General features: G+C 46.5%; 2 pseudogenes; one reads left to right on the forward strand and one right to left on the reverse strand.

Moving 5' to 3' along the window:
• Window positions 1-15,759, forward strand: part of LOC101518038 (long-chain-fatty-acid--CoA ligase ACSBG2-like) — a 71,919-nt pseudogene extending 56,160 nt beyond the window's left edge.
• Window positions 15,760-15,811: 52 nt separating this feature from the next.
• LOC131478743 (protein lin-28 homolog A-like) lies at window positions 15,812-16,451 on the reverse strand (annotated as a pseudogene).
• Window positions 16,452-22,222: the final 5,771 nt, after the last annotated feature.

The raw sequence follows: 22,222 nt of genomic DNA on the forward strand, positions 1-22,222 counted from the left end.
TCCAGTGCCTGAACTCCGGTCACCACTCGGCTCCATGAGATCCTCCACTTTTTCTGTAACACTATCTCTCTGTTCAAGTCTTCACCTCCTGAGCTAAACGCATTCCCGTGGATTTTATTCTTTCAGATGCTGGTACAAATGTGATTGTTTTCGCGGCTTCCTTTCATCGGCCTCTCTGATGGCGCAGTGAAGCCTAGCTGCTGTGCGTGTGCCGCTGGAAGCCTCACATTGCTGGATTCATTTATTCATCCCAGTAGGGCTCAAAGTGTGTGCACCGTTAAGGATTTTCTGTATACTGGGCAATATTGTTTGCCGATGGACAGTTTTGTTTAATCCTTTCTAGATCGTCTGAGGACAGGTGCTCTTTGGCCAATTACCCTGTGCCTTGCAGTGCCGGTCCACTTTAGGTCTGTCCCCCGGGAGCCTTCAGCCTCGGCTGCTTCTCCCGCTGAAGCCCCGCTGTCTGTGTGTCCCTGCCTCTCTCACTCTGCCGTGCTGCCTACCCTACAGTGAGCTCAGGACTCATTGGGTCCCTCGTGATGGCACGGAGGCAAAACAGTACGACAATTGTTTGTAAAGAACTGTTTTGGAAGGCAGAGAGAAACGGAAGAGAAAGAAGAGCTCTTCCAGCCATTGGTTCACTCTTCAAATGGCCGCAGTGTCCAAGGCTGGACCAGGCTGACGCCAAGGGCCTGACATGCCTTCGGGTCTCTCACGGGGTGCCTCCACTTCCTCCTGGGGTGCGATAGGACAAAGCTGGACCAGAAGTGGAGGGCCAGGACCTGCACCCGCACTCACAGGATGCAGGCAATAGCTTATCCACCACGCAGCGGGCAGTGTCCAGTAGGCCCAGTAGGTCAGCTATGGGGACAGGCCTCACCACTAGTTCCTTTGCCTCTAGAAGGTGTTGGTTATCCCACCTCAGCCCAAGGGCCAGAGCCCTGTGTCCTGGAGTGTGGGGTCACCTGGTGGCAGCTACGAGCAGACTGCGCCTCTGCCTGCTCTGATGCCTTAATGGGTCACATTCTAAGACCCTAGATAACAGAGCAACAGTCAGGTCCACAGGCCAGCAGACCCAGGGCACTCCCTGGTCCCTAGGAAAATATCATGCCAATGCCACCACTCTCAGCCACTCAACCCCTTAGGCGCCAGATGAGGCACTGAGCAGAGGATGGTAGCAACTCTTCTACAGCCACCTGCCGCTCATTGGCTGGGCCCCAGGCTGCTGCTCATCGGCTGGGCCCGGGGCTGCTGCTCATCGGCTGGGCCTGGAGCAGGGTCCAGAACTCTCCGGGCCAAGGACACGCATGCGCAGAACGCACCTGATGTGGTTTGGAGGTGGGGGTCTCCCTGATGCCTGTGTAAGAAATGTGGCTCTGAAGTTGGAGACATGGTCATTGCTGGGGAACTAGGGCCCCTTGGGGTCCTGAGAGGGGGCCACTGTGGGGGCAGGGCAGGCTGCGTCAAGAAGAGGAAAGACTTGCAGACCTGGCAAGATACCCTAGTGGCTAAATCCTCCCATATAGGTGTCGGTTTGTATCCTGGCTCCACTTCCCATCCAGTTCCCTGCGCGTGGCCTGGGAAAGCAGTAGAGAATAGCCAAAGCCTGGGGACCCTGCACCCTTGTGGGAGAACCAGAAGAAGCTCCTGGCTCCTGGCTTGAGATTGGCTCAGCTCCAGCCATTGTGGCCACTTGGGCTGTGAACCAGCAGCAGGTGGAAGATCTTTCTCTTTGTAAATCTGCCTTTCCAATATAAATAAATACATAAATACATCTTTAAGGAAAAAAAGAAGAGGGGAGGCCTGAATGAGTGCACCTGCTCTGTGTCTCGTGGGATGTCCTGTACCACCTGGAGAGGCAGCTAGGAGGCCTGACCGAATGCCACTCAGATGGTGGCCGAAGCTGTAGACACTCCAGTGGGGTGTGTCAGCACCGGACCTAGGCTGAGAGCATCTCACTGCCACCCAACGTCGGGGGTGGGAAAGTTCAGAGCGGACTGGGGGAAGGTCCCCCAGGGGTGATTCAAGGAGGAACCCGCCACCAGACACTGCCTTTGCCAGGCTGCGGTGCGTGTGTTATCTCATGGCTGACCGCTCTGGTCCACACGCAATCCTATGCAGGTTTCCGGCTTTCCCCCAACCCCACCAAGGGTACAAATGGTCATTACCATTTTGCACACAAAAGCAAAATCGCCAGCCCTCTGGAGTTTATAGAGGACTGCAGTTCTAATCATCTTTTATGGTCTGCCTTAATTGTATATCATCTTTAATGACAGTTAAAAAACAAGTTATTCTTACCGATGTTTTTATGACCTATTGAAGACCACAGATCAGGAGTTTTATTGAGTTGCATTCTGGGTATTATGCACAAACCAGGAAATCTCCAGGCAGACAAATTGCTCTCGCCAAGCTGTGGATTGCAGGGAGGAAAAGCGCTGATAATGGTCCTACAACCGTTGTCCCAGATTACACGCTGCACCCTACCTGCCATTTCTGCAGCCCTGTAATAATTGTAATTTTACTGCACAAGCCAAGTGTTGGATAAAGACTTCCCTACAGGGGTAATTTAATTGAATAAAACAGCGCTGCCCAGGGTTAGGATTACAGGCAGGCGGGAGACATGTGGAGAGCTGCGCTCGCATCTCTGACACCTTGGCTTCCCAAAGGGCTCCGTGCCGGCTCCGGCTGGGCGAGACAATTTGATTTCTTATTATGGTTCTGAAATGCCTGGGATGGAGAAATCACAGGCTCTCTAATTATTAAGCCAACTGTACGTTAACCTCTTTTCAGAAGTTTCCAGCAGGGAGCAAGTTTCTAAACAAACAAGGAAGATGTGCCATTCTTCCCAGGATGGCTCTCTGGGCCAGGGCCTGGTCAGACCCACCCTGGTGGCCCCCGTCATTGCGGGTGACTCTGCCTTCCTCCTGAACACAACCCTGGCCCCATCTGTGCCCTGGCCAGGCCAGGCCGTGGGCTGCTTCTTTCTCCTAAACATCTAGCTATCTATCCACCCATCCGTCCATATATTTATTTGGAAGGAAGAATGAGAGAGGGCGCTGATTCACTCGCCAGTGGCCACAAAGGGCAGGTCAAAGTAGGTGCCTGGAATCCCACACAGGGCTCCCCAGGCGCCTGAGGAGGGGGGCTGGGTCAGAAGTGGAGCAGCAGGGGGACTCGCAAGATGGCCGACATAGGAGGAAGACTGTGAGAGAGCTCACAGACAGAGAGGGCTAGAACGCGACAAAAGCGTAAGTGGAGCAGCATAGAACTACAGGGAGAAGAACGTGAAGATCCCTGGACAGTGTGGAGCCAAAAAAATCCACACAACTCTGAAGAGCAACCAGGGAAAAACAAAGCAAAGGACAGGGAAGACGACTTTCCGCTCCTGACCTGCTGAGTCAAGTCTGAGTGCAGACGCTGAAAGCCGCCTACCCACCCAAAGACCGACCCGCAGACGCTGTGGCCGTGAGGACTGGCGGTGATTGGGACCCGCTGGCATCTGCTCACCCTGGTCACCAGGACTCGCCAGGACCTGCCCCGCTGCGGACACCAGGACCCTGAATCACCGGGACCCGCTGGCATCTGCCCACCCTGGTTGCCAACCCCCGGGACCTGCACCAGCGGCAGCCTCCAGGCTCCATCGCGACCCGCAGAGACCAGCAACGGACGCAGCAGTCAGGAGACGCACCGGCGGCGAGGGTTCCCACCAGAGGAAGAGGCAGACTGCAAGAACCTGAGGTTTGAGTGAGTTTGGTGGGGACAGTGGTGGGTTGGAGGCTTCGGGAGTTGGCCCCCCAGGGGCACGGACAGAGCCTGAACACAATTGGTGCTCGTCTCCCCGCCCCTCCCCCCCCCAGACTCCAGCCTCTAGAGACACAGGGCGAGTGCCTTGAAACTGCCAAAACTGTGTCTGGGAGAAAGGCAAAAGGCACACTGGATACTCCCCCGTGCCTTTGCGGTCTGGCACTCAGCTGGGCGGTGCTATCCCACAGGAACCCAAGCACGCCTCTGGGCTGGGCAGTTCCCTGCTAGCACCGGGGCGGTCGGTCCCCTGCAAGTGCTGGGGTGGGCGGGCCTGCGCAGGAGGCGTTTCCAGAGAGCACCTGGAACACCCCACGCCCTATAGTCCCTTGCTCCGAGCCCTGTGATCCAGTGCACAGGGGGCGCGCACAGAGAGTGCCTTCACTCCCCCACGCCCTGTGGTAGCATACCTGTAGGGGACGAGCTGAGAGTGCGCTTTGAATCCGCTGGGCCCTGGAAGTGGCGCCCTGAGGTCCAGTGTTCTGGAGACGCACCAAAAGTGCCTTGAAAATTCCCACACCCTGCTACTCCACGCCAGCAGACTCCGATCTCTACAGGATAGTGCTTGGAGACCCCTCAGCACACTGGTGCCCAGGTCTCTCAAAAAAGAAACACTAACACAATGGGAAGAAATACCAGAAAAGGTAATGATCCAGATGAGAGTGCCAACACCCTACCAATAAAGGATCGAAAGCCAATGTCTATTTCGGAGATGCGAGATGAAGACATAGAAGATCTACCAGACAAGGAATTCAAAAAAATAATGTTAAAATATGTCAGAGACAATGAGAAGAATTGGGAGGACTTCAAGGAATTCAAGAACCACATAGCCTCAGAAATACAACAAATGAAAAGTAAAATCCTTGACTTAGAGCACAAAATCGAGAGCCTAACCAACAGAACAAATACAGCAGAAGAGAGGATCTCTGAAATGGAAGACACACAAAACGAACACACCCAGTTCATTAAACAGCTGGAGACAGGTCTGAACAAAGCCAATAAGACCATACAAGAAATGAAAGACAACCTCAGAAAATCAAATATTAGGATTATTGGCCTTCCTGAAGGAGCGGAAAAAGAATCAGGAATGCAAATGGTGCTCGACGAAATTATACAGGAAAACTTTCAAAACACTTGGAACATGAATCCAGCTCAAATCCAGGACGGTCAGAGGACTCCCAGCAGATATGACCCAAAGCGATCTTCACCCAGACATATGGTGCTCAAGTTCCACTCCAACGAAGACAAAGAAAGAATCCTGAGACAAGTACGAAGCAGAGAAAAGATCACATACCGGGGAAAACCAATCAGGATCACGGCTGACTTTTCTGAAGAGACCTTACAAGCAAGAAGAGAATGGACAAAGATCTTCCAAATCCTGAATCAGAACAACTGTCAACCAAGACTATTGTACCCAGCAAAGATCTCATTCGTATTTGAGAACGAAATAAAATATTTCCACAGCAAAGAGAAATTAGAAGAATATGCCAGCACAAAACCAGCTCTACAAAATCTCCTTAGAAATGCACTAATTCCAGAAAAAAAGGAGGTGAATCATAAGCAAAGATGGCAAACAGGAAGGTCTCCCCACTAAAGTCCACACAAGGAAGGGCAATAACACAGATATCAACACCCACAAAAACAAGTATGGCAGGGCAAAATCACAACCTCTCAATTTTAACTCTCAACACAAATGGCCTGAACTCACCAGTCAAAAGGCATAGATTAACAGAATGGATTATCAAACAGCACCCAACTATCTGTTGCCTACAACAGACACATCTAACCAGAAGAGATTCGAAGAAGCTGAAAGTGAAAGGTTGGAAACAGCTATTTCATGCCAATGGAAGAGAAAAAAAGGCTGGGGTAGCTGTCTTAATTTCAGATGATGTGGACTTCAATCCGACACACATCAAAAAGGACAGGGAAGGACATTATATATTGATGAAGGGACTGATCCATCAGGAAGTAATTACCATTGTGAACATATATGCACCAAATTCAAACGCACCTAGCTACGTGAAGCAATTACTCACGGACTTAAGGGGAGACATAGATATGCACACAATAATAGTGGGTGATCTTAACACCCCACTAACAACTATAGACAGATCAACAAAACAAAAACTCAACAAAGAAACAACAGAGCTCATACAAACAATAGAACACCTGGACTTGGTTGACATGTATAGAATTTTTTACCCTAAGGCCACAGATTATACATTTTTTTCAGCAGTGCATGGCACCTTCTCCAGGATCGACCACATGATAGGACACAAAGCAAACCTAAATAACTTCAAAAAGATAGGAATCATACCATGTACCCTCTCAGACCACCACGGAATGAAGCTGGAAATCAGCAATTCAAAATGCCCCAGGAAATACAGAAACTCTTGGAGGCTGAACAATATGCTACTAAACGAACAATGGATCAGAGAAGAAATTAAAGATGAGATCAAAAAATGTATGGAAACCAATGAAAACTCTGACACAACATTCCAAAATTTGTGGGACACTGCCAAAGCAGTGCTACGGGGTAAACTCATCACAATTGGAGCTCATGTCAAGGCCCAAGAGAGGCGCCAAATACAGGAACTAAACACACACCTCCAGGAACTGGAAAAACAACAGCAGAAGAGCCCCACACACAATAGGAAACAAGAAATCATCAAAACAAGGGAGGAAAACAACCAGATAGAAATAAAAAAAAACATACACAAAATCAATGAATCAAAAAGCTGGTTTTTTGAGAAGATAAACAAGATAGATACCCCACTGGCCCGACTGACAAAGAAAAAACAAGAGAAGGCAAGAATTACCAGCATCAAAGATGAAAAAGGCAACATAACAACAGACACCGCATCCATTAAGGCCATAATTAGAAATTACTACAAAGCACTGTACTCCAACAAATCAGAAGATCACCAAGAAATGGAAAAGTTCTTAGACTTCTACCACTTGCCAAAACTTAGCCCAGAGGCAACAAACGACCTGAACAAACCCATAACTGAAGTAGAGATTGAATCAGTGATTAAAGACCTCCCAACTAGGAAAAGCCCAGGCCCAGACGGCTTCACTCCAGAATTCTACAAAACATTCCGAACAGAACTGACCCCAATCCTCTACAAACTCTTCAAAACAATAGAAAAAGAGGCAACCCTTCCAAACTCATTCTATGAAGCCAACATTACCTTAATCCCAAAACCAGACAGAGAACTAACAGAGAAGGAAAACTACAGACCTATCTCTTTGATGAACATTGATGCTAAGATTCTCAACAAAATCCTAGCCAACAGAATTCAAAAACACATCAGACAGATCATTCATCCAGATCAAGTAGGATTCATCCCTGGAATGCAGGGATGGTTCAACATTCGAAAATATATAAATGTGATACACACATCCAAAAACTGAAAAACAAGAATCACATGATAGTATCAATAGATGCAGAAAAAGCTTTCGACAAAATCCAACATCACTTCCTACTAAAAACCCTAACCAAGGTAGGCATAGATGGAAAAATCCACAACATAATTAAAGCCATATATGAAAAACCCAACGCCAGCATCATACTGAATGGAGAAAATCTGGAACCCTTCCCACTGAGATCTGGAACAAGACAGGGACGTCCACTTTCTCCACTACTATTCAACATAGTCCTAGAGGTACTCGCTGAGGCCATAAGACAAGAAAAAGAAATCAGAGGAATCCAAATGGGAAACGAAGAAGTCAAACTCTCACTATATGCAGATGATATGATTCTTTATGTAGAAGAGCCAAGAGACTCAATACAGAGACTGCTAGATCTACGAGAGTTTGGTAGAGTGGCAGGGTACAAAATTAATGAACAAAAATCAACAGCCATAGTGTATGCGAACAGCCCCAAGATGGAAAAAGACTTAACCAGCAAGATACCATTCAAAATAACAGAGAAAAGTATGAAATATCTGGGAATAAATCTAACCAAAAATGTAGAAGACTTATTTGAAGAAAACTACAAACTGCTTAAAAAAGAAATTGAACAAGACCTCAAAAGATGGAGTAACATCCCATGCTCCTGGATAGGTAAAATCAATATCATTAAAATGTCTATACTGCCAAAAGCAATATATACATTCAACGCAATCCCAATCAAATTGCCCAAAACATTCTTCATGGAACTGGAAACAATGATCCAAAGGTTCATCTGGAAGCACAAAAAACCACGGATAGCTAGAACTATCCTGAAGAACAGGAAGTTAGCAGGGGGAATCACAGTTCCGGACCTCTGGACATACTATAGGGCAGTGGTTATCAAAACAGCATGGTACTGGCACAAAGATAGAGAGGAAGATCAATGGAGCAGAATAGAAACACCAGAAGGGAACCCACACAGATACAGCCAAATAATCTTTGACAAAAAGACAAACGACAACCCAGGCAAATGGGAAGGTCTGTTCAATAAATGCTGTTGGGACAACTGGTTGATAGCCTGCAGAAACAAAAAAATAGATCCACATCTCTCACCATACACTAAGATCAGATATAAATGGATAACAGATCTAAACCTACATCCAGAAACCTTCAAACTTTTGGAAGAAAATGTTGGAAACACACTGGAACACTTAGGGGTAGGCCCTCACTTCCTAAAAAAGACTCCAGATGCAGTAGAAATCAAGACCAAAATAAACAATTGGGACCTCATCAAACTAAGAAGCTTCTGTACAGCTAGAGAAACAATCAACAAAGTAAAAAGGCAACCCACAGAATGGGAGAAGATCTTCGCACACGACATAGGTGATAGAGGGCTAATATCCAGAATATACAAAGAGCTACAAAACAACCATAATGTCAAAACAAGCAACCCACTCAAGAAATGGGCATGGGAAATGGGCAGACACTTCACAAAGGAACAAAGCCAAATGGCAAATAAGCATATGAAAAAATGCTCAAGTTCCCTGGCAATAGGGGAAATCCAAATGAAGACAATAGTGAGGTACCACCTAACGCCAGTAAGACTGGCCCACATGAATAAAAGCACCAACGACACTTGTTGGCGAGGTTGCGGGGAAAAGGGAACCCTACTCCACTGCTGGTGGGGCTGCAGGCTGGTACAGCCTCTATGGAAATCAGTATGGAGAATATTCAAACAACTCAAATTCAACATACCATATGATCCAGCAATAGCACTCCTAGGAATATATCCAGAACACTTGTTCTATGAGAAACCAACATGCACTCCTATGTTCATAGCAGCACAAGCAGTAATTGCAAAAACATGGAAACAACCAAAATGCCCATCAACAGAGGATTGGATAAGAAAGCTATGGTTCATCTACTCCATGGAATACTACTCAGCTATTAAAAAAAACAAAATGCAGTTCTTTGTGGCCAAATGGGCCAAACTGGAAACCATAATGCTAAGGGAAATGAGCCAATCCCAAAAGGTTAAATACCACATGTTTGCCTTAATTTAAGATGATACGATGTTATGTATAACATGTTATGTTTTGAATGTTATATGTTGTGTATAAACTAAAATTGAAGTGTAGGTGAGGTGGTCACAGAAGGTGGCTGGGAACCCGCATTTACTTTTAACATATTGGTTACTCATTACTATGTCAATTAATTCCATAATGATGTAAATTTTTGCTGATGGTATGTTGGAGCTTTCAATTGACTGGGATAATACTCTGCTGGCTCTGTCTTCAGACCAAAGAGGGGATACCTAAGAGGCCGTTGAACTTGACGGGACAATAAGATGCTGGACTCTATGTTTGGTATACGCTTGCAATGGGGAAATCTCAACTGAACTTGAGCTGTGGTTATGCAACAAGGTGGAGGAATCCACCATGGTGGGAGGGTTTGGGGAGGGGTGGGGAGAACCCAAGTATCTATGTAACTGTGTCACATAATACAATGTAATTACTGAAGTTAAATAATAAATAATTAAAAAAAAAAAAAAGAAGTGGAGCAGCAGGGACTTTAACCGCCCCTCTTCCAGGGGCTCACCTGCTGCACCCCAGAGCCAGCCCCACTGGCTCTTGTGAGGATGGTGCTGTTGGGAGGAGCCAGCCAGTCATGGCCAAGGCCCTTGGGAGCTGCTGCAGGGCACATGGCCCACGTGGGCTTCACGCCGCACCTCTGCTGCGACTCCTGCGGAGTGTCCCCTTGAACTGTTGGAAGAGTTTCACCTACCCTGAAAGGAGTCTTCATCAGATGAATGGCTTGCAAGTCTGTGGCTTATCTTTCTTCTTTCGGTGTATCTTGTAGCAAGCAGAATTTTTCAGTGTTAATGGAGTCCAATGTATCAACTTGCTTTACTACCGAGGTGGCTCTGTTATAGTCTCTAAAACAATTTCGTCTAATCCACTTTCCTTTGCGATTTTGATAGAAGTTTTATAGTTTTAAGATTAGGACCATAATCAACTTTGAGATAAATTTTGCATTTGGTGCAAGAGAGGAGTCCAAATCCGAGTTGTTTTTAAAAGTGCACGGGGTTAAAAAAAAAAAAAGCGCACAGGGTCCGGGAGCACCATTTGTTACACGTTGCTTTCTGCCACGAATTACCCCTGAACCTGCGACAAACCACTCGGGGGTGTGGCCCTGTTTCCAGATTATTCTTCTCCATGGTCTCTCGCCATTTCAATGCCAATACCACCCACTGTCTTGCTGACATGATATTTAGGACAAGTCTTGAAGCTGGGAAGTATTGGTTATTGAGTGCAGCTTCCCTTTCCTGAAGTCAAATGGACGATTTTTTGTTTAAACATTCATCTGTTGGTAAGGCAGAAAGACAAGAGGGACAGGCAGAGAGAGTGTGAGTGGAAATCTTCTGTGTGTCGGTTCACTGTCCAATGGGATTGGACTGGGGATGGGCCAGAGGGACTGCAACCTAGCACTGTATCCAGGCCTGCATTAGGGTGGCAGGGGTCCAGGCCCATGGCCCATCCTCCACCGTCCTTCCAGATGCAGTAGCAGGAAGCTGGGGCAGAAGCCAAGCCCCACCGTGACGTGGGATATGCCCTCGCCATCGACAATTCACTTGCTTTGTCACCACGCCAGCCCAGCACGCACACATTCCTTTCCTTGTGTTTCATACACTGTTGAGGACACGTTTGCTAACTTCTACCAGCCAGCCAGAAGACCTGCCAGGGTTCTGATCGGCCTTCATGCTGCACCTGCAGACCCCCAGCGCGGCCTCGTGTCACCTGCAGGCTCGACAGCTGGCTTCTTATTCGTGGCTTTTCGGGCTGAACTTAGCAATGCTAGGTGGCTGTCAGCATGTGTTTCCTAAACACCTCTCCTCTGCCTTACTGCTATTTCAGTTTGGATGCTTTCTGAATGACATTTTGATTGTAATGTCTGATGTCTGTTGCCAGGGTAATGAAGTATCCTACACGTCGCTCTCACTCCCCATCACCTCGCCAAACTCAGCTATGAGTTCCAGTAGCTTGTGCTCCTCAGCCAAGAACATTATTGTCTTTGTTTTTAAAATAGAATTACTCACTTACTGATTTGAGACACCCAAGAGACAGATGGCAGCTGAGTCACTCTTCAGATGCCCACAATGCCCGGGGCTGTGCAGGCTGCCGCCCAGCTCCGGGAACACACCCCAGCTCTCCCGCTTGGAGCAAGGAACCTGCTACCCGGAGCCTTCCCCGCTGGTTTACTCCAGCAGAAAGCTGGAGTCAGGAGCCAGGGCTGGCAATTGAATTCAAGGACTGCCAGGTTGCAGGCGGTATCCTCACTGCTTGACCCTTGAGCAACACCCACCCTTGGACCAGGAGTGTGAGCCAGCTGTGAGGTTTTCCCGATGCGCTTGGCCGCATTGTGCCCGTGGCTGCTGCTTGCCTGAGCTGCAGCCAGGCAGAGCTGTACAGTCCCTTTCCATTGGCGTCTGCCCCTGGTTTTCACCCTCCACCATGCATGTCCTAGGGAGAGACCACTGAGCTGTGGCCCTGTCCCAGCAGCACCGTGCTGTCACCTGTCCCCTGGTTCTAAGCGTCCTGGGTCAAGTCCAGCCTCTGTCTTGGGAGACCCCTGGCTGGCTTGCACCGGCCAGTGGGGTCTTCCTGTCACTTCTGCTCCTGTTACCTGGGACAGAGTTGAGCTCTGCCTTGTTCTGGGGAAGGTGCAGTGAGCCAGACCTGCCACAGGCTGAGGGGGCAGGGCTGCTTCCCCACCCCGCTCTGTGTGTCCCCCTCCTCCTCTCCCTGTGGCTGCAGAGTTTTCTGCTTCCTAGGGGGCTCTGGAGAGAAGGGTGGGGGAGCTGGTGGGCCAGGCTGGCCTTGCTCCAGGCTGGAGCTGCTGAGGGAGGCTGTGTGCTCTTGGCGGAGAGACACAGGAAGTCCGAGGGATGCATCCCCATCCCAGGCCGGTTCTGCTGACTTGCTCGTGGCCTCTTGCCATCCACTGAAACACTGGCTGACCCTCTGTTGTCCCGCCTCGTGCTTCTCCTGAGCCTGGCAGTGGGCGGTGGCTCAAGCTGTATACATGCGGACCCTTGTGGCTTTTTTGCCTTTTAAGCTCAGGCTGTTAGTCCCTGCAACCTCACTGTCCCAGGGACGGGAGAGGACTCGCTCCAGGGCAGGGTCCACAGCACTGCTTCAGATCCCCACCTGGGGCTGAGTGCAGGGGGGGCAGGCTCAGCAGACCTTGAGTTACTTCAAGCAATAAATGGCACAGCTCGGCCTGCTTTCAGAGGGGACAAGCTCCACTCCACCATGCCCTCCCCATCCTCCCCATCCTCCCAGCTCTGTCGCTCACCCAGTCCCACAGATGCAGCAATGAGGCAGAGTGGGGTTAGAAACATCCCCATCGGATGTGCTGCAGCCTGGCGCCAAACTCCAGCCCTGGGCCCCACAAAGCTGCAGGGTTGTAGGCACTAAGCTCTCAACCATCGATTATGAACAATTATGAACACAGGCTGACATAGGTGGTAGGATAAACTGGACCACATAGTGTGAAGCACATGTAAGAGTAAAGTCTGGGATCACTTCAGAAAAAAATTTTTGGGGGGTGGTGAAATCCCCACAACCCTATTGCTGGACGTTGAACTCCAACCATGGGGAGAATTGCAGGATGTGCGGACCTACTGGATTCGTGTATCAGGACGGGGCTTCCATAGTGGCTAAGATAGAGCAGTGTATAGCATGCCCAGACATCTTATGGCAGTCCATTGTGGCTCACAGAGCACATCTAGTACCATAGCAGAATAAGGAGGGTAGAACAAATTGTACAACTACCCCAGCTAGGTGTGGACAGTAACTATGTGGGCAGATGGAGACTCTAAGGTGGACTGTGTCAGTGCCAATGTGTGGGAAGCCATACATAAAAGCAGAGGCCCATGAAGCCACGGACAAAGACCTAAGCAGCTGCCATGACAAGGAGCATATATTAAAGTTAAACATGTAACTGACTTTTCCCCCCTGAACATAGCTACTCCCTAAATACTAGCCCCAGGGTATAGTTAAAACCCACCCCCACCCCACCAGGAGACTTGGTTACCATTGCAACCCTCCCTGGAACTCTGCACCCCTTGGTCTTATGACGTTTTCATCCTGCCAATATCCAGCCTTATCAGGTTGAACACCCACCTCCTGCAGCACTTGGAATCCTGACTGCACTAGCATTTGACTACCCCTAATTGCTTGCCTACCCTATCCTCCCCTCTCCCAACATCCCGCCCGACTGAGTATCTCAGCCGGCTTGAGAAAATAAAAAAATGCCACTTAATCAGACTCTTGTCTTGTGGTCATTTCCTCCGCATCTCTTGTCCCCATCCCTCGATCTTGCAGGGTCTTCGTCGCATGTTGATGACCTGCGGGACGGGACACCAATGGACTTGGAAGGAGTTCTTCATCCTTGGATTGACGAGATCAAAAGCATATTAGAACAATCAAAGCTGCTTGTGCTGATCCCTCAGAGTATGCCCCACATCGGGGACCCTGGAATGGCATCTGATTGGCTTTTGCCTCCCCTGGGTAGTGGGTGTGGCAGGGAGGTTAGGTGAAACTTCTCCTCTACTTTCTCCCCTTCCCCAAGATACAGGAGGAGGAGGAAAAGCTGGCAGCAGTGATCTCACCCACACTCCCCTAGTCCTACACTCTTCCTATCCTGGTCAACTATAAAAACATACTCAAAAATAAAATGAATTTTTTTACATCAAGCTTAAAAAAGACTACTTTGGTTTTCCCTTGTGACCTGAATATAAAATTATGCAACTGTTCCAGTAGCCTTCCAATTTCTGAGAATATATTATGTAAAACTTTAAATTGTAATTGGGTGCGTGGATATCTGCAGTAATTCTTGTAAGAACCCCTGACATTTATTACTGAAGCTTGGAGATTTCCGTTCAGATGGGATATGTACAGTGTGGTTTTTAAGGAATTAGGGACCAGTAGATACCAGAATCAACATTAACCAGATACTCTTAAAGACAGAGGAAAAAGATGCATTTGCAATGTGTCTATGGGTGCCCATGACGGTTATCAGGTCTCTGTGCCAAAGGCAGGTGATGTCCCATTATTGTGTGCTATTGTCCTCAGCCCCATCACCTCTGCTCTGGTTCCTCTATATTGGCAGTTGCAGTGGTGAGCTCCAGTGATGCCATTGTTCCTCTTTAACTTTTTCCCTTTCCCTTGGAAGGAACAGCACAGAGGTTAATATTAAAAGGCCTTGGTCCTGGTGTGGTAGCCTAGTTCTAAAGTCCTCACCATGTGCGTGTGGGGATACTATGCAGGCATGAGTTCTATTCTCAGAGGCCCTATTTCCCATCCATCTCCCTGCTTGTGGCCTGGCATAGGAGACAAGAATGGTTCAAAACCTTGGGACTCTGTGCCTATGTGGGAGACTTGGAAGAAGCTCCTGGTTCCTGGCTTCAGTTTGGGTCAGCTTTGGTCATTGTGGCCACATGAGGAGTGAATCAGCAGATCAAAGCTCTTTCTCATTGTATGTCCTTATCTGTGTAACTTTTTCAAAGAAAAACAACTAAATCTTTGTAAAAGAAAAAGAAAGAAAAGAACTGCTTGAGAATGGGAAGAACATTTCCACATGACACTTTGAGAGTAGGGTGTGGTATACATATTCACCATTTCCTAGATAGCAACAGTAACAGAAATATTTATTAGATAATGAATGTTTGGAAGCATTGTTGATCATTGAGAATCAGGCACTGTGCTGTTCTTTTGTACTGTTTTATTTGCACATCTGTCCTGAGATAGGTATAAAACATGAAGCTCAGGGTCAAGTTCACAACGCAAACATGTGCCTGTTCTGAAACTTCAACCTAGTCTTGATGATCCCATAGGCTCTCAATCTCTTCCATGCACTGCCCAAGCAGACCCTCAACATCAGAAGGTGTCTTGCACTTTATTTCTAGTGAAATGCCAATTTTAAGTGTGGGGATGCCCTAGAATGGATTAGAGAGTCTTTCAGGAGAATAAAACAATGTAAAGAGTCCCTGGTACTGAGACAATTACAGCCAGATGTTCAGTCTTCCAGGTCATGATAGGGCTGGGCTTTGAAGAAATGATGCAGGCCCCAGCACAGTAGCATCGCACTTAAAGCTCTCACATTGTACAGGCCAGGATACCATGTTGGCACCTGTTCATATCCAATTTACTCCTGAGAGTCCCTTTCCCAGAAAGCAGAGGCTTGTGAGAAAGGTCCCACAATCTGAACCCACAGCCAATCTTTCCACCCTAGAGAGGGAAGTGTTCCTCCACATCCTTCCTTGAGAGTAAAATAACTTCCCCATCTAAGCTGCTTTCCGAAGCTGGAGATTTTGAAGGTTACAGGATGATGTCCCTCCCCAAAGGCCCTTCTTTGCATTTGGATACAGCATAATTGGAAGCCCTTTACTTGACTCCCCATGAGGGAAATAGGGGTAATGGTGTGAGCCCCAGCCTGAAATTCATTGCAGTGTTAGCTACCCTCAACCTACCCTATACCCCGACTTCTCCACTCTGCAGTTGATGCCTGCTCCTAGAAACTTCCTGCTAGCAGGACAGCCCCCACCCACTGCGGCTCACTTCTGGGCCTCAGGGAGCAGGGCAGGACTGTGAATCTCTTCTTCATGCTCCCAGCAGCAGGCTGACTTTCCCTGGGAGCTGCAGTTCTGCTGGGCCTTGAGGGGACGCAAGGCTATCATATGGCAGATACTCTGGCACAAGTGGCATTTTTTGGGCTGGGGTGGCAGCTTGCACTCCTTGGCATGAGAGTCTAGACCTCCAGAGTTGTAGCACCTTTCTCCTTTAGATCTGCACAACTGTAGGTTCTTCCCTTTTGGCTGCCTCTCAGTCCCAATGCAAAACACCCTTCATTCCACTATCCCTACACCCACTTCCCCACCACCCACTTCCAGGCACTTGGTGGACTTGAAGGTGAACTCCACTGCTTCCTCCTCCTTCAGGCTCAAGAAGCGCTTGATGTGCATCACTCTGGTACACAAAAACATCCACAGATTTGTCGAGTGCGACTCCTGTGTGGGCTGTCATGGACAAGAAGCAGAACCCCATGCACACATTGAATCACTTACAGGTGCCAGCCCTGCACAGCAGCTGCGGCTCCTCTTCTGCCTGGGCTGTGTCCTCTGGAGCCTCCTCAGGCGCTTACTCCTCTGCCTTGGTGCAGCCACCTGCAAACTGATGGGTGGACATGGAGCCCATGATGGTTGGAAGAACCCGTGGCCCTGGGACTGTGATCAGGTGGCTGCTGCTGGCCCCAGAAAAGTCCTGAGGCAAAGCGGTGTTTTGCAAAAGCAGCAGCTACATCTTCCCCAATGAACTATGGTGGAAGAACTTTTTTAAAATTTAACTTAGTTAATTGCTTAGTTCAAATGCTTGGAAAACATACACCATTATGCACTTCAGTGGTATACAAAGGAATATGTAAACACATGTATATAACAGAAACTGACACTATACTTGTGGTATTAACTATTCTGTGAAATGATTACATCAAGCTTGCTAGTAGACTCGTCATGAATTCCTTCAGATATTTTAATGACTCGAGTTTCCAGGATGATATAGAAGAACAGCTAAAGGGAGGGAAATGGCAAGCCCTATAACTATAAAACTGTAACAATGAAAATAAAATTAAAAATAAATAAATACTCTAGTGGGAAAATGTAGTATAAATCAAAAATCAAAAGAAGGAGCACTTAAATACCAGCCTATACCACCTCTCCCTGCAGGTGCATTCTTCAAATGGCATTTTTTTATCGTTTAATTATTTTTATTGGAAAGGAATATATAGAGAGAGGAGGAGATACAGGAAGATTTTGCATCTGCTGATTCACTCTCCAAGGGACCAAAGCAGCTGAAAAAGCTAAGCCAATCTGAAGCCAGGAGCCAGGAACTTCTAGGTTTCTCATATGAGCACCAGGTCATAAGGCTTTGGGCCATTCTCTATTGCTTTTCCAGGCCACAAGCAGGGAGATTGATGGGTAGTGGAACAGCTGGATGAGTAGTGGGAGGTGAACTGGCACCCTTAGGAATCATGGCCCATACAAAGCAAAGACTGCAGGCACTATGCTATCATTCTGGGCCCTCAAGGATGAGGTTCTAATCAGTTGTGGCAACAAGATATTACTCATATATCTGTTTTTCCTAGACAACCATTCTAATGAGTTAAATAAATGTGCTAATTCTTGCCTGCAAGTCTTCATATTAAGGGAATCTATGTGTTCTCTCTCTCTCTCTCTCTCATTGAGTTCTTATTGTTTAAAATCAGTAAAAGTTTTGCATTTCCTTTTTGAGTCATGGCTTTATGGCAATAATCTAACCTATATTTTGTCATGTTAAGAGACCCAATTTCTATCATATACCTTAAGCCTTCTTGGCATCCTTGACAGGACCCAACAATGCATATGTTTCAATCTTTTCTACTTTGATATTTCCAGTAAGGCCTCCTGGAAATGTGAAAGGATTTAACTCTCCTTTTATAAAGGCCACAACTAATTATACTAAAACTACTGTCAAGTACTGTCAAGAAGGCAAATGGTGAGAGATGTACTTATATCAAAATGTTATAGCTATAAATGTGCAAAGATTATGAAAGCATGATGAATACTTGTGTGTTGTTGTTTGTAATTGTTTTCTTGCTTGAAAAAGCACACAATCCTGAAAGTGAATCTTTCTATACAATCCTACATGTGCTTCCTAAAATACCATGTGGTGTAAACAGATGCCTCCTATTGGTTAACGAGTGTTATTTTTCCAGCCACAAGTGTTTGAAACCTGACTGTTTGAAATCTTTCTTGTAACCCACAGATTTATATTCTACTCTCCCCGATTCTGTAACTGCCTGAAAAAAAACTTGCCCAATTGATGTTACTAAGAATAGGAAGTAATTCAAATCAACTGATTCTAATTTGTAACGCACCTAGAGATCTTAAACTATTGCTAAAACTAATATATTGCTCTGTCCTGAACCAAGATTGCTGAATCAACAAGAAAATCTCTTTAGTTTACATCTCTGATAGGTTGTTGTTAAACACTTTAAGTCATGGATCTATTGTTTCCTTTGAAAAAGGATTTATATTTTTTATTGCAAAGATATACACATGCAGACAAAAGGAGAGACAGAGAGGAAAACCTTCCTGATTAGGGAAATTTTCCTGATCAATCCTTTGAAAAATTGCATTTTCCTCCACAGCTCATCTGAGCTCAAAAGTAGAACAGCTCCCTTGAGGATAGCTCTGTCCCTAAAGTAAATGGACCCTTTGGTACATCTTCCAGAGACACAGGAACTTGACCTCACCCTCCATTGTTACACGTCATTGAATGGATAGATAAAGGGCCTTTGGTCTGGATTAATGACTCCATAAATTTCCCTGCACCTTGGAGTTGAGAGGCAAGCATTTCCAGGGGAAGGGCATGAACACTTTGCTATCTTTCTTTTCTTTTTTTTTTTTTCTTTAAGATTTTATTATTATTGGAAAGCCCGATAGACAGAGAGGAGAAGAGACAGAGAGGAAGACCTGATGTTTCACTCCCCAAGTGAGCCGCAACGGGCTGGTGCACGTCGATCCGATGCCAGGAACCAGGAACCTCTTCCGGGTCTCCCACGCGGGTGCAGGGTCCCAAAGCTTTGGGCCGTCCTCAACTGCTTTCCCAGGCCACAAGCAGGGAGCTGAATGGGAAGTGGAGCTGCTGGGATTAGAACCGGCGTCCATATGGGATCCCGGCACGTTCAAGGCAAGGACTTTAGCCACTAGGCCATGCCGCCGGGCCCGCTATCTTTATTTTCTTATTCTTCCCCTGCGCTTGGGTGTTCACCTCCCATGCTGTTCAGTCTTGGCTTAGTATTTTACCACCTTTGGAAAACACCTAAAGAGATTTGGCCTCATCCATGTCTTCTCTTTCCATGTAACTAATAGATATTATACCAATATAGAAAAGCCTAATCTCCCTCCATGCACTGCTAGCTTAGAATAGACTTTAGGAGTATCAACCCGTTCATTGCAGTGACTGTGGCATTTGGGCGAAATTAATCATGCTTTCTCATAGCTATTCTTATGTTGATTGAGGCCCTTAATGTAAATTTTTATACAATTGTTTTGCGGATTATTGCCATTTTCTGTGTAATTATTTAATTTCTCCTTCTTGGAATAAGTCCGGTCATCATTGGCATTATGAAATGCATGGAGTAATGGCTTAGCATGATGGGAGTTCACATCCTCACCGTCACTTGTTCAATGACAATATTTTTTATCCCATGAAAGCTCAGTTATGAAAATTGGCAGCAGTTTCATGACCCAGACTGTGTTGGAAAGGGAACTACTCTGGTACCATTCAAGACAGCACTCATGACATTTATTATAATATTCTCTTGTATTCTCAATCCTTTGTTGATTCCCATCAGTTATGGATTTCATTGTAAAGAAAAAGGATGGTTGTTGTGGGCTGAGGAGTTGATTTACATTCCTTAAGCTGAGCTTCAGGAATCGGGCCTAAGGCAGTAGCACCTGGCCTTTGCAGACTCATTGGCGTCCTATTGTCCTGTTGATGGGCTTGGGGGAAAGAGGAGATAATATGGTAATAAAGAGGCTTAGGGGAGACGGCTCCAAGAGATGGCTCCCAGCACTTCTAACACCATCATGGTCTCCGTGTGTTGGTGCTTTTCGCTCGGACATTCGCCTTGCCTACTATGCCGGCTCAACTAGCCGCGACAGATGGTGACCTAAAAAATGGGTCAATACTATTGAAGAGGCTATATTCTAGTTAGTGGATCATGCTATCAATATCCAAAAAACAAGCTCTAGCCTGTGATTGGAATGTTTCCCATTTCTGCATGACCCTTGCTAAATAGAACAAGTCTTTCTATAATTGGGACAAGATTAAATATAATAAGCAGGACCTATTACAAGATAATATAATTCCAGACCCTGAACAATTAAAATCTGAAATGTTAAATACTTTCATTTGAAAAACAGATTTGTTTATTTTGATTAGAAAGTCAGATATACAGAGAGAAAAAAGCCAGAAAGATCTTCCACTTATTGATTCTTTCCCCAATTGGCCACAGTAACCAAAGCTGAGATGATCCAAAGCCAGCAGCCAGGAGCGAGGAATCTCCTCTGGATCTCCTACATGAATGTAGGGTCCCAAGTATTTGGGTCATGCTCTACTGCTTTCCCAGTACACAAACAGGGAGCTATATGTGACCTGGGCTCACTGGGACACAGACCAGCTTCCATATGAGATCCTGACAAACTAGGACTTTAACTGCTATGATACCACACCAAGCCCATGTTAAACACATTCCATGACCAGTTCACTAGTGTCTCTTATGAGGGATTGTTCCAGGATATTGTCAAAGATCTTTAGGAAATGAATTCACAGATATAGACTCAAAGCATCACTGTATGTTGCATTTCATCTGCTTTTATTTTCCTTTCTTCTTTTTTTGGGGGGGGAGGATATTACATCATGCTCCAATGGGCAAATAAACACCATGACTTGGACAGCCTGATGGTCTTCCACATATGTTGTTTATAATAACCATAGGGGAAATTTTACCAAAAAAGAAATGGATCAAAAGCAAATGTGGAACATCACTGGTCTGAAACTAACATGCAGTAATCCTGTGAGAAAGCACCGGGAAGTCAGTGCAAAAGTCCTGAAGCATTTGAATGGAAAAACATGGGTGCAGAAATGTCCTAATTCTTAAACTTTGATGCAGATCCAAAAAGAGCATCTTCTAGTATATGTCGTTGAATCATCAGTAGACTGTTAGAGAACACATTGTCTACTAATTGACCCCCCTCACATGCAAGCATGCAAACCACACCCTGTTACAGACCCTTTTTCATTATACCTCTGTGACCTTCAGTCTCTAAAAGTCTCTTGCTGCTAATTGCCACTGACTAGACACCATCAGTCAGTAATCTGTGTGTATGATTACCAGCTCTAGGCACCAAGTTCTGCAAACAGGGAAACATTGTTCTAATACACACCATCTTGGTGTCCACGGATGTCCATTTAGTATGACTTCCTGTAGTCCATGGAGGATCGATTCTTCTGATGATGATCAAAGTTCCCTTTGACTGCTTAGATGATAAAATAATATGTTTTCAGGCATAAACATTACCCTCAGTACTGTGGCACAGTGTGCAGTTCACAACTTTTTAGTATTTGTGTGTAATATCTCTGACACAGTGTTAAGTTTGTGTAATCCATATAAAAACCTGTGCTTTTTATTTAGATGATAAAGTAAGGGAAAGAAGCAAGGTGAATCATGAAGAGCCAATATCCTAAGACTGAGTGCAGTTCGGTAGCATTGAAAGAGGTCTTTGAAAAAGATAAATGTTTAAACATTATCTGTTGATGACAAATACACTTAAGTATGTGAAGTGTTTTTAAAAGAAGTAATTGGAAAATAATTTAAATAATCAAAATATATAGAAATGAACAAAGTGGAAGTCCAGGAAAGTCTGAGCAGTGGCCCAGCAAGGGGTCTGTGTCCCTGAGCCACGTGGCTGTGGCTTGGAACCCATGCCAGTCCTGACTTCCTACTGGGGATCCTAGCTCCTCATGCAGTTATGCTAGGTAGGGGGAATGTCCTGGGCTTGCTGATGGCCAGTGCACCAGATGGCACCAGGCTCTACCTCCCGGCCACCCAGTGGTGAGCTCTGGGGTCTTGGGAGTGTGGAATTATTGCCTAGCAACATCCGTGGATAAGGTCACAGTATCTGTAGGGTGAGGAATGTATCCTGAGGGACACCCAATACAGGCTACTGTACTTGCAGAAAAGTGAGGGGATCAAGACTTTGTGGTTCAAAATAGAGTGGGACCCCATGGTGGAGCAGGTGAACATGAGGAGGCTTATATTCCAACCCTGGGGACTCCCAGATCCTCACCAAGGAATAGCACTATGGGCACCAAGGACTACATCCCAAACGCCAAGGAGACCACGGGGAATTGGAGTGCCTTCA

The sequence above is a fragment of the Ochotona princeps genome, chromosome Y, assembly GCF_030435755.1.
Source record: "Ochotona princeps isolate mOchPri1 chromosome Y, mOchPri1.hap1, whole genome shotgun sequence".
In the NCBI taxonomy this organism is placed as follows: domain Eukaryota; kingdom Metazoa; phylum Chordata; class Mammalia; order Lagomorpha; family Ochotonidae; genus Ochotona; species Ochotona princeps.